The sequence below is a fragment of the Ooceraea biroi genome, chromosome 14 (assembly GCF_003672135.1).
Source record: "Ooceraea biroi isolate clonal line C1 chromosome 14, Obir_v5.4, whole genome shotgun sequence".
Classification (NCBI taxonomy): Eukaryota; Metazoa; Arthropoda; class Insecta; order Hymenoptera; family Formicidae; genus Ooceraea; species Ooceraea biroi.
The window spans coordinates 7002522-7026711 of record NC_039519.1 but is presented as its reverse complement, the minus strand read 5'-3'; the positions used below and the strand labels follow the sequence as shown (position 1 = coordinate 7026711).

At 36.0% G+C, this 24190-nt stretch overlaps 1 protein-coding gene and 1 pseudogene across 1 annotated transcript in view; one reads left to right on the top strand and one right to left on the bottom strand.

The window, feature by feature from the left end:
* LOC105282964 (monocarboxylate transporter 4) overlaps positions 1 to 24190 on the bottom strand; it is a 76238-nt gene that overhangs the window by 41611 nt on the left and 10437 nt on the right. The window lies entirely within an intron of this gene.
* Positions 14003 to 22963, top strand: LOC109611243 (annotated as a pseudogene).

Below are 24190 nucleotides of genomic sequence, written 5' to 3'. Positions count from 1 at the left end.
GTGCACACATATAATCTTACTTATGTATTATATATTCTCCAAATTAATTTATGTAGCTGAATTGAAATGAATTGTTTCTATTGTTATTAATTGCTTATCACTTTGCGGTTACGCGTTAATTATTACTGCAGTGATGATAGATTATAGCCACAAAAATTCCTACGACGCGACGGTAATATATTCGTATATAAATGTATGTGAATGTTAATAAAATGATAAAATGTCTTTCTCTTCTCGCTTTCTTTTTCTATCTTTTTCTATACTTTCTACACATATTATATTTAGTTAATTCTGGCACTAATAAAGAACAATGACACCCTAGTTTATAACAATATTTATATAACAATATATATTAAATAAGGAGAGCCTTTCTTTATGTTTGCGAGTGTGTATAGGAATATAATTTGCGAATGATCTTTCCAAATTAACGAAAAATTATAACGAAACATTCAAAGAACAAATTGGATCAATTCAGAGCAATTCGCAGTTGAAATCATTAAAGAAATTTCGTTTGAAGTGAGACCCACTGTGATATTAAATGGACGACGCTTCCGTAATTGGGACAAAACGTACGAGCTGCATCAAGCTAGCCCGACGTGGCCGCAACGTGAAACTGACATCTTGTCAGCTGAAATAGTTAAAATGTGAACGTTGCTAGCCGCAAACGCGTGCGACCTCTTTAATACAACTTGACTGTCATTAGTTAAAAGATATCCCGTTGCAATCCTACTATGAGTATCATATTTATATTACTTAAATCCAAATCTAACTTTTTCTCTTATTAATTTTTCTCCATATACGATAATTATATCAGCAAATAAAAAAAAAAATTTTTTTATTCTACTGAAATTATAACTAATAATCCTGAAAAATGGTTTAAATTTTATATCACTATGTTTTAGATTGCAAAACACTATGCAAAATTTTAAAAATATTCCACACGAGAAGAACATATTTGTAAAAAATATTGTAAAAAAGTATTAACATGTTCATCCCGGTAGATTAAAATTAAAAATTGTCAAATGTTACAATAGCTTGATAAATATAATTTATACGAACAGAAATAAGATGCTTTGACAAAAAATAAAAGGTATAGAAAAACAGTTTTTAGGCACAAATAATCTTTGTGATATAAGATTTGAATAATACAATATAAATATTGCACATTGTTATATCGATATACTGTTGCGATATACTGTTCGTTATCATGACTGTTATCATCACAGAGAGAAACAAATGTAATACATCACGCTATTCCGCATGCATAAAACGTTAAATATTTGAACAGGCCAATACTGCTATTTGATTGAGACGTCATATCGTAGCAATCTCTGCTCTCGCCGCAGATGCGGACGCCGGAATGTATTATTGACCAACAAGGATAAAGTAGCTATTGAATCACGAGTTATCTATTTATCACAGATCAATGGACGATTCGACATGTCCGTTACTCGTCCGTTACGATCGTTGCATTATGAATATCTCGTCGCTCGCGGTTACGATTAAATATATACTGTACACGGTCAAATATTCGCAATCATCGATTTTCCGCTGCCCGATTAATCGCTCATCATTAATTGCTTTAAGCAGATTAATTACTTATTTGACGATCATCCTATTTTATTACATTATTCCTTTTTATTATTTTATTTTATTATTCTCTTATTAATCAATTGAGATCTCTTAGCTTCTCGCTAAGAGCTACTTATCGATTGTACTTAAAATAAAATCTTGACCTAAAACTTGCAATTGCAATCGTATCATATCGTATCGTACACGTATATATAAGTAAATGTATTTATTGTCATTGAAAATATATGAATATTAAGAAATAAAGCGTTAGCTTAATATCGGTAACAATGCAACTAAAAAATGGATTAGATAATTGAAGGCATGGATTTATTTCACCATAAAATATTTTAGGAGCTAAATATAAAATATTGCTAAAACATACATGCCTTCAATAACATATAATAAATAACATATAATAATTCCGTTAATGGTGAATTGTGAAAACTTGTATTCGCTTAGTCACAATTTATTACTTCGTAATTGCTCACGTTTTCCACGCTTACGCTTATGGTTACAGTAATCCCATTCATATTTGCATGGCGTAACAACAAATAAACAAATCGTTTTCTTAATTAATCAATCATTCACGAGAGCTAGTTTCGAGACAGCAATTTGCCTGCGAGAGCGTATGTTTTTATGATTTCCTACAAGGGAGCATTTGCGTTCCCGTGAAATCGATATTCCTGATTCGAGGTACATAACGGGAACGCATCCTGTTCTCGACGCTTCCCTTTTTCAGTGCACAACCAATCGATAAAACTGATGACCCGTATATACCACGAGTGTCCACGATGCGGTCAAGGCGTAGATTTTAATTGCCGATATGTGCGTTTTCTTCATCTTCGTCGGATTGCCCGGGCGCATCGTACACACTGCTGAGTAAACTCGAATAGATATCGACTTGCAAATTTCAAACCAAGTCCTCTGCTCGTGCAAAGGAATCCGCGGTGTATTCCAAAATTATTAAGACTGCTGCAAGCTCTTGCGGAAAATGAAAGAGACGTTCTGTACAAATGCTGATCTGCATGAATAAGTAGCCTCCTTTTAAAATGATTTCTCCGTATAATACGGTATGCAATATACCGTAATGTGAAGCGAACGCAAGCGATTTAACGACAGTAATACATATTTTAATTTAGGATTATAAAAAAATAAATATGCTCAATATGAACAATAATGTATATCAAAAAGCAGATATATCTGATAAACGAGTGATCTCTTAATTATAGTTTTACGCACGTGTGCACGTGTAGCTGCATGATGGAACAATAAATGTTTCCCGTTTCTCACGATTCCGACGCTTGTTAATTGCGTTATCGGGAAACGTTGCAATGTCAAATTTATCCACTGCCCTAATTACTCCCGCTGGCTCCAGTAAACTATAATCGATAACGAAATAACGATCATGCAGATTCGACATTTCACTCAAAGGTAAGGTATTCTCGATTGGTTTTATGATGCCACTACCCTCAAGAAAACTGATACCTCGCCTTGTATCGGACAGGAATGGTCCGCGGAAGATTGATGTAGATGCTTCCGGTATTCGATAGCGGCTGGGCGAGGGGATATCGGTGCTGTCGCTAATCACAGGTGCATCTTCGAGATTGGAGTGTTCCTAAAGGACGGGTAATTAGGTCGTTAAACCAGGCGCGAACGATCCGATACCTCGTAAGACCATAAGGAAGGACATCGACGGCGGTGGCGGCGGCGGCGACGGCGGCGGTGGCAGCTTTGAATGGAGGTATTATTGATTTCATCCCACGGAACTCTCTTCGCCCACGCTCCTTTCCGTACAGGATGTCCCAAAAGTCAAGCAAAAAGAGACACCGCCGTACTTGCCGGCGTGGACCTTCCCTGAGGTTTACGGCGACTGTAAATGTTCCCGCCGTTAATTTCGGCAGGGAGACGGAGGGTGGGACGTGTTCCCCGTAACACGAAACGCAACAGCTGTTGTGTTGAATAGATAGGCAGCGATTTCGCGCCGGATTTTTACACGCACATTTTATAGAGATTTCAGAGAAACTGTTGCATCAAACTGAGATGGCGAGATATTTTGGCGAGAGTACAATTACGATGGGTTTGTGTGTCGATGTATGTGTGTGTGTAAATAAGTATCTCAGAAAAATTGATAAAGTCCGCGGCGATTTCCGACTTAGACGGATCGGGGATTGAGGAAACAGATAGGATGCTCGTATCAGAGTCCTTTGACCACCTTATTAAGGCGAGCTTACCGGTTCTTTGTCTTTACGCTTTGGAGACAATTTGAGTTTCTTTCAGTGTGATTTATGATCGCCTCTCGTACTAAGCAAATCTTGCATGTCCATTCGCATTTTAAACCTAAGTAATTTATTTATCGATATAAAACTTCAAGTTTTCTACAAGTAATGTAAAACAAATTCATAATAGAATTCGTGAAATTTTATTACAATATTCTGTTCTCTTAAAATCTTGTTTTTCTTAATAATAAAATGTTTGCAGAGTGTTATACAAGTATAAATAATATTATAACATCAGAAATTCTTACTATAACAGTCACTTTCGTGTCAAAATGTACTTAATATGTCGAATTGATTTTGCAATTACAAGTTTGAAAAATCTTGTAACATATCGACAGTAATCTTATTGAAATTAAATTTAATGTTGATTAATTGAAATTAATAAATAAAATGTTTTGCATTAACAAAGATAAATTTATACTACAACTTGTAATAATTTGTGAAGCTTTCAATAACATGCGTAATTCGACATTGAAAATAAATACGGTAGGAAGCTAAACAGCAAATGAAGGATTTTAATTTAAATATGAAAACATCGTTGACTTTATTTTGGAATTAACGAGTTTCGCAACTACGCATGCATACGACAATGACGCGTAATTAATTACTGCGCTAATTGGGCTACTCAGATAATGTTTTTATAAATTTGATGATTCTGTGACATTTTCTCAACATCAAATAATCTGGAATAAATATTCGATTCCGGACCTGGAAATATACCGGATAATACTATATCCTATCACAGATGTGAGAGAGTAATTTTTCTTTTAGTTATTTTTAATGATATAAATTTTCTACCTCTAACAATATATTTACCAGAATTACATAAGCAACTATTACAATTCCAAAAATATTTTTGTTTGTAAATGTGGATTCCTACAAACATAGTGATCAATTTATGCTACGTGAAATCCGAATAGCGCGTGGGAGTTGTTAGGGTGATTATTCGTGCGAATCGTACGATTCACATCAGGTCAGAACGTCTATTAAGCTGACACAGCCACTTTAACACGATCAAATAAAACATTCATAGAAATTTAGTGCTCTTTTGTTGCTAATTTGTTGCTCTATTCCGGATTTTGTTGCTGCAGCCATTTCTTAAAATACAGTGGCTGTGCTAGCTTAAGTTTAAAGTTAGCACAGCCATATTAAAAAAAATTTTTTAAATAAAAACCAAGGCATAATTATTTATTGCTATTTTGTTGCTAATTTGTTGCTTCATTCACAAATTTGTTGCACCACTCTTATCATCGGAACACTACCCTTAACTATTGCGCATTTAGCACAACATCCTAGAACTCGAATTTCAGGAAAAATTACGACGGATTATGTCATTTTGATTTTGTTGCTTTACATTTTCATCAATCCCGATTTTGTTGCTCCACCCCTATGAGCAGAAAGCCACCCCTAGTTACATCTACCCAGCACAACACATTATAACTCGAATTTCAGGAACAATTACGACGGATTATGTCATTTCGATTTTGTTGCTTTACATTTTTTCCATCAATCCCGATTTTGTTGCTCCACCCCTATGAGCAGAAAGCCACCCCTAGTTACACCTACCCAGCACAACACATTATAACTCGAATTTCAGGAAAAATTACGACGGATTATGTCATTTCGATTTTGTTGCTTCACTTTTGATAGCTGTAGTCGAATTGGACCCCTATTAAGTTGAACCCCCCCCCCCAGCGCAAATCCAGTTCGGACCTATCAAAAAATTTAGTGCTATTTAGGTGCTAATTAGTTGCTCTAATCCCAATTTTGTTGCTCAAACCGTTTAGCAGGAAATCGCATTTAAAGTAGGGGGGGGGGCCAGCTTGCCATTAAGCTGGACCCCCCATAACGAAAACAATATAAACAGTGGTTTTACAAACAAAACAACTAAACTAGATTTAATTGCTATTTAGTTGCTCTAAGATAGCGCAAAAGAATTTTCGCAATATAACACAATTAACGAAATCACCATATACTCATCACCGCACCGCGGCGCGTCATTGCCACTCACAACAAATCCTCTTAAACTCATTAAAATAGTTAGTTGCTCGCATGTATTTTGTACCAAAATAATCTAAAGGCAACGTACTATCGAAATACATCAATATCCAAATTTGTTGCTAACTCTAACATGTGGAAAAACATTAGTTTATCACGGACGCTCGAGCCGCGCTGCAAGTTTCTTCAACCGACGTTTACAGAATTAGTTGCTCGCACTCTTTTGGTCTCAAATTGTTCCTTGCATCACGGGCTATCAAAATATGTCAATATCTGAATTTGTTGCTAATTGCAAAGCGACAAAATAACCGCCTATACGGTCGCGCGCGGTCACGCGTTACACTTAACTTCAAGATGGTGTAGATTGTTTAAAGAATTAGTTGCTTGAATGATTTTGGTCTTAAATTGTTCCTCGCATCAAGGGCTATCGAAATATATCCATAACTGAATTTGTTGCTAACTGCAAAGCGATAAACTAACCGCCTATATGGTCGCGGACTTTAACTGTAGCGCCTGGCCATCCGCCACAGTTAAAGTCAAGACGAATTGTTCCTTGAATCACGGGCTATCGCAATATATCAATAACTGAATTTGTTGCTGGGTAGGTGTAACTAGGGGTGGCTTTCTGCTCATAGGGGTGGAGCAACAAAATCGGGATTGATGGAAAAAATGTAAAGCAACAAAATCGAAATGACATAATCCGTCGTAATTTTTCCTGAAATTCGAGTTCTAGGATGTTGTGCTAAATGCGCAATAGTTAAGGGTAGTGTTCCGATGATAAGAGTGGTGCAACAAATTTGTGAATGAAGCAACAAATTAGCAACAAAATAGCACTAAATAATTATGCCTTGTTTTTTATTAAAAAAAATTTTTTTAATATGGCTGTGCTAACTTTAAACTTAAGCTAGCACAGCCACTGTGTTTTAAGAAATGGCTGCAGCAACAAAATCCGGAATAGAGCAACAAATTAGCAACAAAAGAGCACTAAATTTTTATGAATGTTTTATTTGATTGTGCTAAAGTGGCTGTGTCAGCTTAATAGACGTCAGGTCAGACAACTGACTGAAGATTCCGGGATAGTGAACAAACAAGCTACTATTTGTCTCCTGTCGTCGTTCACGCTGTTCGTTATCCTGTTCATTTCTGGTCTATAGCAAGCGGAAGAAAGAGTGGAGGCATGGGCAGTCGGCGACTCGGAATTAATCCGATTGCCCTTCGATCTTCGCGCGCAACTGAACGCGGCCGAATTATCAAGGGACATTGACAAAAAGACATCCCCGTGCTTTGTTCATATGCACGTAAAGTTCGCTAGTAGATAGGAGGAACGCATTCCACTTCTATGCAGTTTCAACAGAATTTGCAGGTGCAAACAAAATTTAAGAATAATAGAAATCTCTGTAAAATTCGTTTGTGTAACAAATTGTATTTAAAGGACCGCGAGTGTTTATCTAGCTTATTAAAATTTTAAATAAGGTAAATTTGCTTCTGTAATAAACTCGGAGGCAAAACTTTTGCATTGTCCATTTTAAGAAATTCCAATTTTTTCTTATTCGTTGAGATAATTCTACATCACGAAACCTTGCAAACAAAAAATTAATATTTTATATACAGAAAAAATAAAGAGGGGAGAGAAAGGAAAATTTCTGTTACGGTAACATGATAAAGTTCAATATTTTTCCAAATTTTTAATTCACGAAGCAGAAATATCGAATTAACTCAACTCAGGACAAATCAAATTACGTCAGACAAACTGATAGACGTTATTGATTCTGGGAGACAAGACAAGACCAAGTTAACGTGCTATACCTAAGCCGCCTGTTTAGTCTCAAATCTTGTTAACGAATCTTTTAAAGCGACCGTAAACGAAAGTAAATCTTCAAAGACGGTGAACACAGCCGAGCGCAACCGAATTGAATCCGCTAGCATTCAGCCGGTCTCTCACAAATTTCCACCCGTTCCCTTTTTTAATTCGATTTCCATCCCACGCTGCCAACTTCCATCTTATCCGGCGATAGATCGCGAAAGTAGGAAAACTCGTAAGTGGGAGGCACCAAAGAGACTAACAGGCCGGATTAATCCAATAATCCCCCGATCGTCTCGCATCACAGTTCGATTCTACGATCTTTCGGCGCGTCAAAGTTCCTCTGGACTTAATAAGCGCCGATGCGGAAAAGCAAGTTTCGACCAACTTTCCTTGCGTTTTTCAAAGAGTCAACGAGCCACTTCGTCCATCGGGACACACGCTGCTCTCTTTCATTCCCGACACACAAATCAGGAAGTGAGTAATCCATCTTTCGTATAAAAATTGTCATGTTTGATTTTTCGGACAAAATTGGATGGAATTTATTTCTTGCGACAATTTCATTCGACGCTTAGGAACGTCGTCCTGTACGCGATTTCAGTATAACGCGCGCTAAAGTAACTTTTACGGATACGGAAGTACCTAACTTTCCTTCATAATGGAACGATGTTACGCAAAAGTGAGTCCATTTACAAAATTAAACAAAAATAAGTCGTACGTATGAACAAGTTAATAACACGAAACTCTGTCTCTTAAACTTTGTTTATTCCAAACTGCTGTTCACTGGATTTCCTCGTTTTTGTTGATAATTTGCAATTACTTTGCATAATCCGATAGAAAAGAGAATATTTTAAGTGTTAAGTCACATCGTTATGCTGCATGTATGTATATTCATTTTGTAAATATAAAACGGTAAAATGCAAAGTATCATAATCACAATTTTGATGTCTAATATGTATTTACCAAGGTATCAATCATAACTTCTGATTAATATACTGATCAAAGCGTATTGATCAGGGCAAACAATTAAGCCTTTTAATTAATCGATAGCTAATCAAAATAGACGATTTATCGCAAGCACCATGAGAATCGAAGGGCTACGAAACAAGCTAATTACAGCGATGCAAATGCGCCAAAAGGTCTCGATTCGCTGACATGCTCGTCATATCCGCGTGCACAATACGCCCGCTGAGCCGATTAATTGGTAGGCACGATCGATATGTACTGACAGAGAGAATTTTTTAAAAAAGGGCTGCATTTTTCGGCCGCGAATCTCACACGTCTGCTCTTTGAGCGCATAGCAAAAAAGATCGACTAATTTTGCACTCGCATTTTCTATGCGAGTGCTATTTAATCCAATTATTATCGCACGTGTTATGAAGTACGTGCGGTCATTGAGCAAATTAAGGACTCTCCGCAAGTACATGATATAGTTCAATTCTACTAACGCCATGTACAGGTGACGCGAATAGAAATCTAAAAACAAAGGAAACCACATATCTAAATTAAAAGCAGTCTTGCACTTGTTTTTATCTCACTTGAATTACTCGTAATTGCATTATAGATTCTCTCTTCTTGCACAACACAGAAAACAGAATTAATGAAGTCGTACTTTCAAGTCATTCCAAGTAGACAATTTGCTCGGGAAGTTAATATGAAATTCAAGCGAAAAGTCTATTAATATAATAATGTTGCGAGTTACAACAAGGAAATGACAACCGAGAAAATTATGTTACGACGTAAACTTAAAACTGAAATAAAAGATGACAGATCTGGGTCACGTAGAGCATAAATCTGTATTGTAAATTCGAATTCCTGAAAATCTGAAGAGCTTTTTTACGTGGCAGGAAAGGGTTTAGCGAAAGATAACTAGCTGTCAGCATAAATCACGATTGCTCGCGGGTACAAGCAGATATGTGTGAGCGATGCGATACTTTTCGTAGATTACATTCCATTGATGCTCGTGCACGCTCGGTGGCCCGCGAATTCTGCTTGTGTACCGAACATTCGATCGCCTGTCCGCAAACAAGACGTGGATCGTGCTCGCGTCAACGCCCGAAGTGGTGCGCTTCTTGCTAACTACGTCGCCACTAAAGCGGAAATATGCAAATTAAAAATACACGGCGGTTTGAACAGAAAGAAGTAGCCGCAATTTCTGATGTATTAGGTTGTTCATTAAGTTCTGCGGTTTTCTCGATAGCGTTTGTCCATTGAAAAAGATAGCATGCATCGCCTGAACCGCAGAGTGCCGCATACTCCGTGACAGGTTAGACAACGCTTGACATTTCGCCAGAGTCTTTGTTGTCTTTTGACGTGTTGTGTGTACGCGCTATTCATTGAAAATGGAGGATCAAAAGGTGCATTTTCGGCACATTTTGCTATTTTTCTTCCGCAAAGGAGTAAAAGCGACGGACGCACAACGTGAGATATGCGGCGTGTACGGGGACTCGGCCATAAGCGCTGACACTCGTCAGCGTTGGTTTGCGCGCTTTCGTTCCGGAGATGTGAACGTCTCCGATGCTGCTCGCTCCGGTCGTCCATCCACCACTGACGACGACCAAATCGTCGCCGCAATCAAAGCAGACCGACACTTGACGACGCGGGAGATCGCGGAGCGCTTCGACATCGCCCATACAACGGTTGCGCAGCGATTAAAACGGCTTGGGATGTCGAAAAAAGCAGATGTTTGGGTCCCTCACGAGCTCACTGAAAAGAACATTTTGGACCGCGTCATGATCTGTGAATCCCTGCTGAAATGGAACTCGCTGGAGGCCTTTCTCAAACGGGTCGTCACGGGAGATGAAAAATGGGTGGTATATAACAACATTCGACGCAAGCGGTCATGGTGCGGTCCGGGTGAGTCGTCACAATCGGTTGCCAAAGCGGATTTGCATCCGAAGAAAGTGATGCTGAGTGTGTGGTGGGATTGGCGAGGCGTCCTGTACTTCGAGCTGCTTCCGCGCGGTCAGACCATCGACGCCGAGAAGTATTGCGCTCAGTTAGAAAAATTGAAGCAGGCAGTGGCGGAGAAGCGGCCGGAATTGGCGAACAGGAAGGGCGTTGTCTTCCACCACGACAACGCCAAACCACACACTGCTTTGGTGACCAAGAAGAAGTTGAAGTGCTTTGGCTGGGAAGTCATGCGGCACCCACCGTACTCCCCAGACCTTGCGCCGTCGGATTACCATCTGTTCCGGTCACTCCAAAACAATCTCGACGGGCAGCGCTTTAATTCACTGGACGATATTTAAACGTACTTGGAGGACTTTTTCGCGCAGAAGTCGCGCGACTTCTACAAACGCGACATTATGTCCCTTCCAGAACATTGGCAGAAGGTGGTCGATCAAGATGGACAATACATTCTAGATTGAATAAATGTGTAAGTACAATAGATTTGTTTTAATTTAGGGCAAAAAAACCGCAGAACTTAATGAACAACCTAATACATTAATCCTTAATCTTTTAGTAATATGTTAATATTTCCAAAAAAATAATACAATTAAAAATTAATTTTAAAACAACCCTCCTCCATTTCGTTGATTGAGTTTCTTTTGTCTTTAAATTTGAAATTTAAGTTATTTTGAAACCATTAATTTTCGAAAGAGAAAGCAAAGAGTTATCAAATCTGAGACTGAATTCTTAGGATTGAGACTGGCATACTTCCATTATCTAAATGAGATTTTGTCACACGGATCTGGCAGCATTCCATACGATATCACTAATGTGAATGTGATGTCTTTCACTAATTTGCTTGTAATCTAAAATGATAATGTGATTTCCTTCTCTGAGGTTATTAAGTTATGAATCATGCTATCTATCCACTAGCATTCTTTTGTCAAAACTTGAGGGAATTAGAACAAAAACACTAGACTATTAGTAAAGCAATTAAGGAAAAGAAAAAGTAAAGGAAAAGAAAATCATATGTCAAATGTCAGAGATAACGAGAAAGGAATCATTAAATTGATGTTTATCATGTAACGCGATATTTCTTTCTTAATTAGTTTCACGACTTGCGTAATTTATCTTTTTATCTTACATCTCAATTACTTAATCCAACAAAAACATTTACAAACACGTATGTATGTAAAGTTTTCTTTTGAGATCCGATTAATATTGAGTTGATCAATTTTAAGAAAAGTTAAGTCCGTGTGGATTTTTTTAGCAAAATTAAAACACAAAACTTTGTATTATCTTTATCTAATATAATATTATCTATAATATTATATTAATCTATAATATTATCTAATATAAAGGTCTGCGTTTGAATTTTACTATTTAAAAAGATCTGCACGGACTTTCCGGTCAATCCAATATATACGCAGACACATTCATAATTGTTAACTGCATCTAAACAACTCAGATTTAACAATAACAAGTCTATAAACTATCGTTATCTCGTCAGCAAAAAAATCGGCCATCGCCATGCATTTCGCACATTTCTGCGAACGGAGAGCATGCCGAGCGTACCGAGATTGGTCCTATTTTGTGGGTTTCGAACGCAGTATACTAAAACGGAGTTATGCCAATCTCTGTGGCAGCGACCTGGCGTAAAAAATAGCTGTCGATAGTTATTGATGACCCGTTAAAGGGGAGATGGTATCACGATTTGCAAATTCAGCGGATAGACTCCAACGGGACGCGTACTTCTCATCACGTGCCCCCGTTAATGCTCGTCCTACATGGTACAACTTGTTCTCCGGTTGTCATTACTAGCTCTCGTGCATCCACTGTGTGCCGGATATCCCCGAAGGACCGTAAATGCTGAATGAATCGTAAATAATGTTACAGCGGAAGGAGACACCCTTGTGCATCACGCACTCGCGTGATACGTTTCATTCTCGATCCACCTCGCATAAGTTTATCTAGCCTTAGGATTTCAGAAGTTAACGATCGTCATAAATAAAGAAGAATGGCATAGTAGAAAAGGTACTATCAGCTCGTTAAGCAGGTTTGGAATTGTATATCTCGATGAATAATTGTGACACATCATTGTAACGCAACCGGAAATGCGATCGCATTATGTTACCTTGTCGAACGACGGATAAATGCAGATTATATTAATAAAATGAGTAACTCGCAGGATTTATTAAATCTCACTGTTGGTTATAGTAAAATGAACGATTAGCGTAACAGATTTGCGTCATAATTGTATGAACTGATAAAGAGACAAAGAGAGAGAGAGAGAGAGAGTGATTGCGGCTATTAGTTTAATAATCTGAATAACATTCTCGAATACTTAAATCAAGGGAAATGATAATAACGTTGTAATTATGTGCAGTGACATATTATTGCTGGATGAAACGAGATATCATTAGAAGGTTTTGCTTGCTGATACAACAGTTTCACTAACAGTAAAATAGTAATATAAAACATCAGAATAAAATATCAGTGTAATACATATCAGCGAAAATACATTAAATTCTTATTTAATATAAAGTACTAAAATTTCCTTTTTAAAATCTTTTACTAGTAAATATAAGTATATTACATTAATGTTTATTAACCAATTAGTTTCTATATTTAAATTTATATAACATTAATTTTTTATTTAATCATTAAGTATTTAATTAAATTATAATTACTTAAATATATATATATACGTACATATATATATATTATTATTAAATAATAATAGTTAAATAATAATAATGATATAAGATTATATAAAATCTGATACTATAATACTTAATTAATTATCATATACGTTATTTGTGATAATTAGGATTTTATACATTAATATAATCAGATTCATAATATTTTATTTATCATAATGTTATATTTTCCTATCATTAATTTACAATTTAACATTTAATTGTAAAATTAAAAATTAATTAATATTAATTATACATTAAGATATAAGATCTTAAACATTAATATATCAATTAATGTTTTATAAGAATTTAATTATCATATATTTGATAATTTAAGTTTTATATTTAAATAAATACTTATATATCATTAATTTAACATTGAAATAAATTCTTCAAATTAGCTGTTTTTCTTTAAAAAACCCCAATTTTAATTTTTCCAAATTTATTAATAATTCTAACAACACCCCAAACAGCTTTTCAAATACATAAAGAATTACAAAGTAAAATATCATGTTCTAGTAGATGGGCACCTTCCCGCCCATCTACTTTAATCCTTTAGCCCCCCCCTCCCCCCCGGGGGGGGGGCTAATTCTTCCCAATCAATTTCACCTTAACTGACTTTAAAACCAACAAATAATATGTCAGCTAAGATAACAAGCTATTAGGTTCACACCCTAAAAACAGAAATTGCCCTTCTCTTATTAATTATGAATTAATCAAGCAAAATCGCCCCTTCTTTCTCTCACTCAAGGCAATGAGGGAGAATGAAGTGCCTAAAAAAGGGTAATTCTGATAGAATTAATAATGTAATTAGATAATAAAATACCTTCATTATTTATCTCCCTTCCCCTCCTAACACTTATTCTTTACTTCTGTGTCTATTAGATTTAAACTAATTCAGAAAATTTCAAAAATTTACATGCATCATACATTAAGGCACACTTATTTCTTATCCCCATCTTTTACTCTATATATAAAAACTTCTGAAAAATTTCTAATTTTTCCAATGTATGTGTATACAACCTCAATCAATCATCATAATAAATAATAGTATAGCAATTAAAGCTCTGATCCTAAGGATAAATAAGTTTAGGTAATAGTAAAACATTTTATGATGTATAATTATTTTCTATTATTATATTAACTAATGATCTAATTTTAATTTGATTTATCATAGAAATTAATAATTTCCTATACACAACTCACATTATCTTGTTAATAAAAAATAAAAAAATAATCTTCTTATACTTTTTTATTCAAATCAGGGCATCTTTCATTTTAATTATCTTATTACTAATCAACTCCTTAAAATTAAGTAACTCTGCAGTACTGATCCTAATACTCAGAAGTTTGTTGTTAAAATTAGGTCTTCCCCCCTTCCACCTCTGACTCCCACTAATTTCTCTATATATAAAATGATTTACAATCTTTATCCTTTTTACAATTCAGAAGGTTATCCCCCTCATCCTAATCTGATTGCTCAATTTTCACTCCTCCCTGTTCTTCTTACCAATCATTCTTTCTATAATTATTCCCCCATTTTCAATACTTAATATTACTAATTTCAAAAAATTTATGGCATATTCCTCAATTAATCAAACAGGATGAATACTTCTCCTAATTGTCTTCTCCCCAACCATCTGAGTAATTTATTTCTTATTCTACTCTCTTATTCTTTTTCTAATCACTAAGCTATTTAAAGCCTTTAAAATTAAGTCCTCCACCTGATTGAAATCCAATTTTTGTATGAAATTCCTATTAATATTTTCAATAATAAACATATCTGGGCTTCCTCCGTTCTCATTTTTTATTATTAAGTGATATATACAATCTTTTTATTTATCATAGAAATAGAACTTAATGTTATACCCTTAATTATATTATTTAGGTCCTTATTTATATTGTATATTGATATTAATCTAATTGTTAAGATAACCCTGACTGATATCTACTAACATTAAATTAATTACCTCCCCTCTACCTCATTTAATTCCCTGAAAAATACCTCATATTAAAATAAATACAAATTACATAATCTATTTTACCATTCCTCTTTTATCCGTCTCCTTAATTATACTTTAAACTCAAGAATAAAAAAGATTTTAGATTAGTGTCCTAAACCCTAAACCTTCAAAGTTTAAAAAACTAATCCTTCCTTAGTAAATCTTATTGCCTCAAACTTAATTCAATATAAAAATAAGCTTTACTACCTTTATTTTCATAAAGTAGGTCCTTAAATTTGCAATTTAATATTTTCCCTAAACTACAAAACTAACTAACACCCTCCTTCCCCCTCTCAATGATATCAGAAAAATTATTTTTCTTTATTAAAAATCAATACTTGAATATTGAGAATTCAAAATTCTAACTCCCCCATTCTTGACATAATAATCTCCTTCCACGATTCCGCCATGGTTATTTTAATTTTCATTACATGCATAATCTTATATATTATAACCTCGTTAATTTTTAACACTCTAACTGACTGGTTTCTTCTTCATGGACACCTAATTGAAATTCTATGAACAATTACCCCTATGTTTATTCTAATCATAATTGCTATCCCATCAATTAATATTTTATATTTAACAGACGAATCACCATCATGCTTATTAACCATTAAATCTATCGGTCATCAATGATACTGAAGTTATGAATACTCAGATTTCCCTAACATTGAATTTGATTCATTTATAACCCCCTCTGATCAACTTAAATCTAATGAATTTCGGCTCCTTGATGTTGATAACCGATGTATTATCCCATTCAACATTAACATCCGTATTATTACAGCCTCCTTAGATGTCATTCATGCATGAACAGTTCCCTCCCTTGGAATTAAAATAGATTCGACCCCAGGCCGCCTTAATCAAACTAATCTATTTATATATCGACCAGGATTATTTTACGGCCAATGTTCAGAAATTTGTGGTATAAATCACAGATTTATACCCATCGTAATCGAATCAACAAATTTAAATTACTTTTTAATGGAAAGAATTAGTTCAAATCTTTAAAACTTTAAATTTTCAATTTAACAATATTAAATATTACAAAATAATATTCTTTTATTCCACAGATAAAGCCTCTTATGTGACTCTCAATTCTATTTATCATTTCCGTACTTATACTAATAGTAATATCTCACCTACACTCTTTTACCAATTACCAGATTATTTCCCCTTCAATGAAACCCTCTAAGGAGAGAATTCATTGAAACTGATAAAAATAATAATTTTTACTCTAAAATAAGTTTGTAAGTAAATTAAGTTTGTTTCTAAGTATATATTCTAGGATTTTGTTTTGTATTTCAGAAATGCAAAAATATAAACATCTCAAATAGAAAAGGAGAAAGAAAGCGAGAGAGATTTCAATATGATCTAAACAAAATTAAACTTTATTGAGTGTTAAACTGAGTATTAAAAAAGATTATCATTTTTACCTACATTCTGTAAATTCTAAATTGTAGTAATAATAGTACAATAATCTCCTTTTCAAGTCGCAACTCAAATTAAACGTTTCATTAATAGAAACCATGAAAGAGGAAAGTCTTTGATGCTTATGCAAACCTTGTACAATCTCATAATTAATTAAAACTTCTGTAATAAAGCTCATCTCACCATTTATAACGAGTCGGTAAATGAGAAAACAACACGCTCAAGTTCTTAGCGGCGGTAATTAAAACGCTTTTATATCGAATTTCAATATTTAACAAACGTGAGAAAAATCGAATTGTCTTATTCTGCAAAACGTTATTAAATTGCTCGAAAGCTATTGTGACATTTGTCTCTCGATATCAATATCGTAACATTTTTATCGTCGAGCATCGTTTGACAATTTCCTACAGCTACTAGAACATTTAATCTCTTAAAAACTAAATTACGCAAAAATGACTTCTTGCAACCATGCAGATTAAATTGCACAAGAAGGCATAAGTATCTGTCTGTATTACGAATGCATATTAACACAATCAAGTGCATGGGCCGAAATATTTGCAAGATGTACATATCCCAATCTAATCTCGGGCAAAACGCAGCGAGGCAAATTACTTGAGCTGCGTTATGGGCAAATGCGCTAAATGCATTCACTGTACTAGAGTGCCTAGTCGGATTGTAGTCGTTATGGGGTGCCACGAGCATGCTCTTCGGCTCTCGAAACTCTCAACGCCGAAAGGGTTAATAGCGCATTGCGTCCATTGTCCGGCTATTCTGCTTAATGGCGAAAGACGACACCCGTCGACGAATGATGTCGCACGGGGACAATACGGAGATTGAATTATAGGTACCCTGGAAGGGCCTTTGTCCCTGCGAGCTTACGGTTCGGTGGCCGGACGTTGCGACGCAGCCTAAATCTTTTGTTGAGACGGTTAATTATTACTTCCGTCACGATAGCGGCATGAAAAATAGCCGGAAAGTAACCGCGCGATATCTATGCAAATCTGCATTATTCTTCTCTGCAACGGGATGAGCGCATGTTTGGGTCTGCCCGCCTTTTCGAGGTGTCTCGAGGCAGCCTCGTAGATTTTCCTGACTTATTCTGCTTTGATACATTAACAATCGGCAATAAAGTAGATACTTATGTAGATACATGCGCGTTCTTTCTTCTTCCTCCTCTTCGTCAAAAAATTATCGCTACTTCTTTTATTCATGGAGAATTTCTCTAGGTAAAATTTTTCTTCCGTGCGCTTTTGTGTAAATTAATTTTGTTCATTATTGTAAATTAATATTGTAACAAGATATATGTATATTCTCACAAAGTGAATGACCTAAGAAAATAGATATCAATTAAGAATCTAATAAGATTCCATTCATAGTTGAACTTTCAATTGCTTATAATTGAAAAGTAGTTAATTGCGCATTCACCAAATTATTTCTTGATATTTCTGTAGCATTCAGTATGCATGAAAAAAGGAGACGCATATTAAGCTCCGCATTCTCTTCCAGGTCGCCGCACACCAGTGCGATTCAATGTCGAAGAGCTCGTTGCCACAGGTAGCAACGAAGGCAAAATAGCGAAGGGACGTTATCCTCCCGGCGGATTAATTTCGAGGCAGGCCTTGCTCCAGCTCGACGATTCTCGCCTAATTGTCGCGATCTCCAGTCACGAGGGCGTCAGAATCCCCGATGAAGGCAAAAGGGGATGGTGGCTCGAACATTCACACACCTCTCGCAGCCCAGATACATTATCCGGATACAGCTGCGCGCAAGTTTCTTCATCAGCTGCGTCCGTGTTTCGGCTCGACGTCGTTTTTCATCGCGGCCTAATTCGGAAGCTCTGCGTACCTATATTAATGCATGGAATTGCAATCACGGTATCGTCCTGCATTGATCAGTTTGATTACGCGCTCCGTCCTCGTGCTGCGCACATTAATTTCGATTTTGTTTGAGCATGCCCTCATAGCTCGTCGTTACCGCTAACTTGTTGCGTACGGTGGAATATCCGCGATGTCATCCCGTGATTTCATACGATTTTATCATTATTATCGTTAATTGATGTCTCGTTGAATTTTAAATGCTTCTTGAAATTTCGTGTACAATTATTCAAATGGGCACGCGCGCACGTAATACATGATTAAACAGTAATCATTTTAACAAAGTATTTATAAATGGTCGATTTGCACGCGGAATATTTGCAGAATAAACCGTTGCTGCGCACAACGTAGCGCGAAAAAGTTCAAATATTATTCTGTGCACGGCATCTGCACGTGAAAATATATCTAGCTTTTAAAATTCTCTCTTTGGCGCAGTACACGGTCCTTTTGTTGGAACATACTTCAGGAACGTCCTTCGTTTAAAAAAGAGATAAAGTCAACGGGTCTAATGGATGTCTTAAAATCTTCTGAAAGATCGAAGTACATTTTAAGTATCTTTTAATACCTTTCGAACATCTTTGTAATTCTTTGACGATCTCGACGACGAATGAAACGTCGTTGAGATGCGTTGCTCGTGAAATGTATAGTTATTCATTGAAATCTGATACGCAACTAATAAGCAATTGAGAATACGTCGAACGACGTAGTTTTTTATACTGCTGTAAATATTCTATGAATATAATGCATCTGTCCTCAATGTGGACAATAGATTATTCTATTATAATATTATATAATGCGATTGTTATATTATAGTAGGTATAATACGTTCGACTGTTCGTTGTATCGATTTGCGTGATAAAAGATGCAATTAGTGTGCTGGAAATGCATCGTTAAATATACTATGTGGATCTTATTCAACTGCAGAGTATTTCTTTCGTAATTGCTGCAATTCATAGATACCGACCATTGAAATCCATGGGGATCAAGAAGTAGTTGAATGGCCGGAAGTTAAAGCATGTTCAGAGAGATTTACATTGATAACATTGTGAACTCAAGCACGTGTACGCGAATTTCTCAAGAGTTCCGTCTTCGGCTCGGTAGCAGCGGTTAATGCTTTTGCGATATTAAACACTTCCCTTCATGGAAGATGAATTAATCGGAGGATACGCAATATGAAAATTGAGTTTTCAGAAGGATCTATACAAGCGTATCAATATTGTAAAACAGTAGATAAATTATAATAATTTATAGAAATTAAGAATTTGTTTGATACGCAAAATGTTACAAAAAATATATGCACAATAGGAATTTGTAGTTTATTTTTTGAATGGCATTAATGTTTGATTCATCGTTGTACATCTTCGATTTCAATAATTTGCTCAGATTAATTGACGCGTCAAATTGTACAATATAAATATCCTAATTAACTAATTGTCAATGAGCTCCCGCGCACAGTTATTACTTCCGTTTGTCACAGTTTTGTACCAACGAAATAGAGACAAAAGAGAGAAAGAGAGAATACCTTTCCACTCAATGAAGCAAAGATTTAAGTGAAGCGAAGCGGGATCACTAGTGTTAAAGATCTTTAAAAGCTTGCACTCGCTCAGGAACTCGACGAAAAAAGTGCGCGGTGAAAAACTACGGCTATGGAAGGACCACGAGAACTTGCTGATTTTATTCGTCCTGGGAAGTCTAGTCTGGATTTATCTAGCATCCATTAAGCTCAACTTGAAAAACTATTCCCGCGAGAAACGGTGCACACAAGAATGCGATATATTGTACTGGATTATCTATTTACCGCGTAATCTTAAGCTGTTGAAGCTGCACAAGAGATGAGAATTGCACCCAAATATTTATCTTGTCACATACTTGAATAAATCCCACATTTGCATGCACGCAAATGAGCAACGTATCAAGTCACTTAAAAAAAAACAATAAAGAAAATCCGGTGAATTGTTAAATAACTCGCATTCTAAAAAAACTGACTCGATGATTGAAACTGTAATCTAGCTTTTTTAGCTTTAGTAAAAAGAACGGCCACGTGCTATATACATTATTGCTGCAAAATACTTGAATAAAATGATCTCGTTTCACTCCAACAGCTGTTTCATCGTTCAATTAAAGACAGGCGACAGACATGTGTCTCGTTGCTGACTAGGATGGCAGTTTAGAACTCGAAATACAGACAGATCTCTATTATCTGTGGTACAAGACCACGGTCGCAATCGCGTCATGCGAAAGTTCCTAAAGCCTCCCCAATTGAGCCTGATCTGGAGTCGCACGAAGTTGAGTAGCAGCAAACGGCACCAAGTTGATGCGCTCTCGCGTGTAAGAACACGCGAACGACCGTGCATTTGGAAAATTAATCTTCGAATGTGCCTTTTCGAGCGCAAGAAAGTTTTTCCCGTGCGCGCGCGAATCGTTCCGGGCGGAGCGTCGTTTTCCCAACTGTTCGCCGCTCCTCCTTGCAACTTTGCCATTTTCCATTCTCTTTTTTACAATGTCCCGTTGGTTCCGCTCGATGAGATTCGATCGCGCTCGTGCTGACAAGAACTCAACTGTGGTGCCTGGACCATTACGTTCCCACTTGTATGCGACGACATCCCGGGAAATTGGTTGTTGCGATTCCAGTTTGACCCGAGTTTCCCTATGCTTCCGCGGTATGGATAGATGGGATGACACCGTTTTTACATGTCGATCGATATATGTGGTTTTGTTCTCCATATCATGTATGTATAATATTCATGTGCGATATAATGTACAGTGTAAAATATTTTATCACAAAATTAAATTAAATAATAATTAAAGATGGTGAGATTGGCCCTAATATTTATCGATATTTTTAGACCAGATTTCGTCAGAAAGATATAAATTAATCGTAAAGAATGTATTACATTCGTTAGGAAATTATTGTTTAATGTTAGAATTTTTAAAAGTGTCTCTTTCTATTCATGCACTAATATTCAGACGTAAATATCTTTAGATAACATCTATCTTGAAATTGTGACGACGTTTTATAAAGAGAAAATTTATTTTAGAAAGAGAAATTAAGGTTTCTCTTAAACTATATTTTTCTTAAAAATAAACAATCTTCGAAAAAATGCAATTATAATAGAATAGAGTAATAATGCAAATAATGCAGCATAAACAGTATAATACTGTTTCGTTAAATAAACAAACTGTCTTTGTTTCAGAACCAGGTGAATAAAATGCAGTTTCCTTTGTAAGGATGCAAACCACAAAGTAACAGTGTGTATTACGACGAAGTTTGCACATAAAACAACGTTGTATTCATTTACCGCGACATGTGCCGTCAGAGGCTTGAAAAGGTTGAAACATGAATGTAGAAAGAAAAACTTTCATCTTGTATATATTATCCTCCCTTCTCTCCTTCGACATACATATTTTACAAATATCGACTGTCGAAAGTTGTGCGCTTTTTAATATACCAGCCTTAAAAATGCTTGTTACACGGATTAATTAACAAATTATAGATGGAATAAAAAAACAACACACAAAGATAAATACAACGACACCATGGAAGCACTTATGACATTTGGCAATCTACGAGAGCAAAAGCTAACTAGCTTTGAAAATAATTCCGTTTGATTAAACAACAGATTTGTTTAACAACGCGCCGAATTGCATATGCCACTGCAACGGATGTTTATTTTGTTTCGCAGTACGACATATCCGGCGCCGCTTTTCTGCAAAAGCCTGGTATTGCAATTTACGAAACAAATATGTCCGAATATTTATCAAAGTACGGAACAATTTAAATTTGTAGCTCGAGGGGAGAAGAGATAAAGCGAGGTAGTAGATGGCAGAGGGGCGAGGGGAGAGGCATGACTTTGTGAACACAGTGAAAAAATATTTGCCCTGTAACGCAACTTAGTAAAGCGGTTATTCGCAAACACGTGCGAACGTTGTTTGCGTAATGCATTTATGTCACGCACTTCACACGAAGCGATTTAACAAAATACGCGCGAAACTAACGCATCCCCTATCTATGGATTTTCCGAACGGGCGAGCGGAAGAGTGTAGAAAGTAGAAATTACGATGGTCCAATAAAGTTCGACTGTTAATCCTGAAATATTAAGTTAATCCTAAATACTAGAACCGATTGCATAACATTTTAAAATATCGAATGTCGGTGCCCGTTGTTACATTTAAAGCGCTCTCTTGTTTCAACCCTTGAAAAAATTTCCACTCGCGAGGATACCCGCGAGGGTCAAAAAATTGTGGAATCACAAGGACCAACGCTTGAATATTCTGTATGTACACGTGTATAAGTCCGTAAGTTATCAGCAGATTATATTAATATACTTGGATAAGTAGTTTCTCGATGGTTTCTCATCAGCCATTAGCCTAACGAGACTCTGATTAAACTGTAAAGGATAATTAATGTCCAAAATTAAATGAACAATCTAAATTAAGTTCTCGTTAATACCAGACTAGTGACAAATTCCCTCAGGAACAAACGTTACGTTAAGTTGCGCTAAGTTACGTTAGCCTACTTGCGCCCGTGCATTTTCTCGAAAATCCTGCACGCGTATAAAGCCAGGAGAATGCGACGTCGCTCCGGCTGCCAATATCTTGAAAATTCGATAATTTGCTTCCATTTTCAGCGACTCCTGCACCAATGGATTGTGTCTGGGCGTATGTATGTGTACATGGGTGTTCACACGGAGCCGACGTTCGCGCACGAACCGATACCACGAGGCTTAACCACAGGTTACAAACCTTAATCGTTCCCCGCTGCACAGCGCCCGTTCCGTCTCATTAATGAAATATACGGCCGAATTCGGGCGACCACGAACGTGGGTTAGCTCTCTTCGGTGCGGCGCGATTTGCCCTCAACTTGTAATTGAACGCATTTCATCCACTTTATTATACAGAACATTAGATTTTCCATTATTAGATTTTCCATCTTAAATAGATCTGTGAGCTGATAATAAGATATATATTCGTGTATGTACACATACGCGCGCGCGCGCACGTGCACATGTATTCATGGTACGTTTGATAGAGATTGTTCAACTGTTAAATCTAGGAGAATACATTGTAATAAGTTAGAAGTGTTTCTTTTTTTGAAGATCCGCACATTGATCTACGGGTCAAAATCATTCACGGTCACTGAAGGCCAACTGCAAGGGAAAATAATTTACTTTATATTGCCTAGAGTTCTCTGCTATTAAAAAAACTGTAAATTCAGAAATGAAAAAGTTCCAGCTCTTAGAAATTTTTTCTTTTTCCGCGAAGTTCTGAGTTGTTGTTATAATTATTTTTTATATTGCCTAGAGTTCTCTGCTATTAAAAATATCGTACATTCAGAAATGAAAAAGTTCTAGCCGTTAGAAATTTTTTCTTTTCCGAGAAGTTCTGAGTTGTTGATATCTATATTTTTTATATTGCCTAGAGTTCTCTGCTATTGAAAATACCGTAAACTCAGAAATGAAAAAGTTCTAGCCGTTAGAAATGTTTTCTTTTCCGAGAAGTTCTGAGTTGTTGATATCTATATTTTTTATATTGCCTAGAGTTCTCTGCTATTGAAAATACCGTAAACTCAGAAATGAAAAAGTTCTAGTCGTTAGAAATTTTTTCTTTTCCGAGAAGTTCTGAGTTGATGATATCATTATTT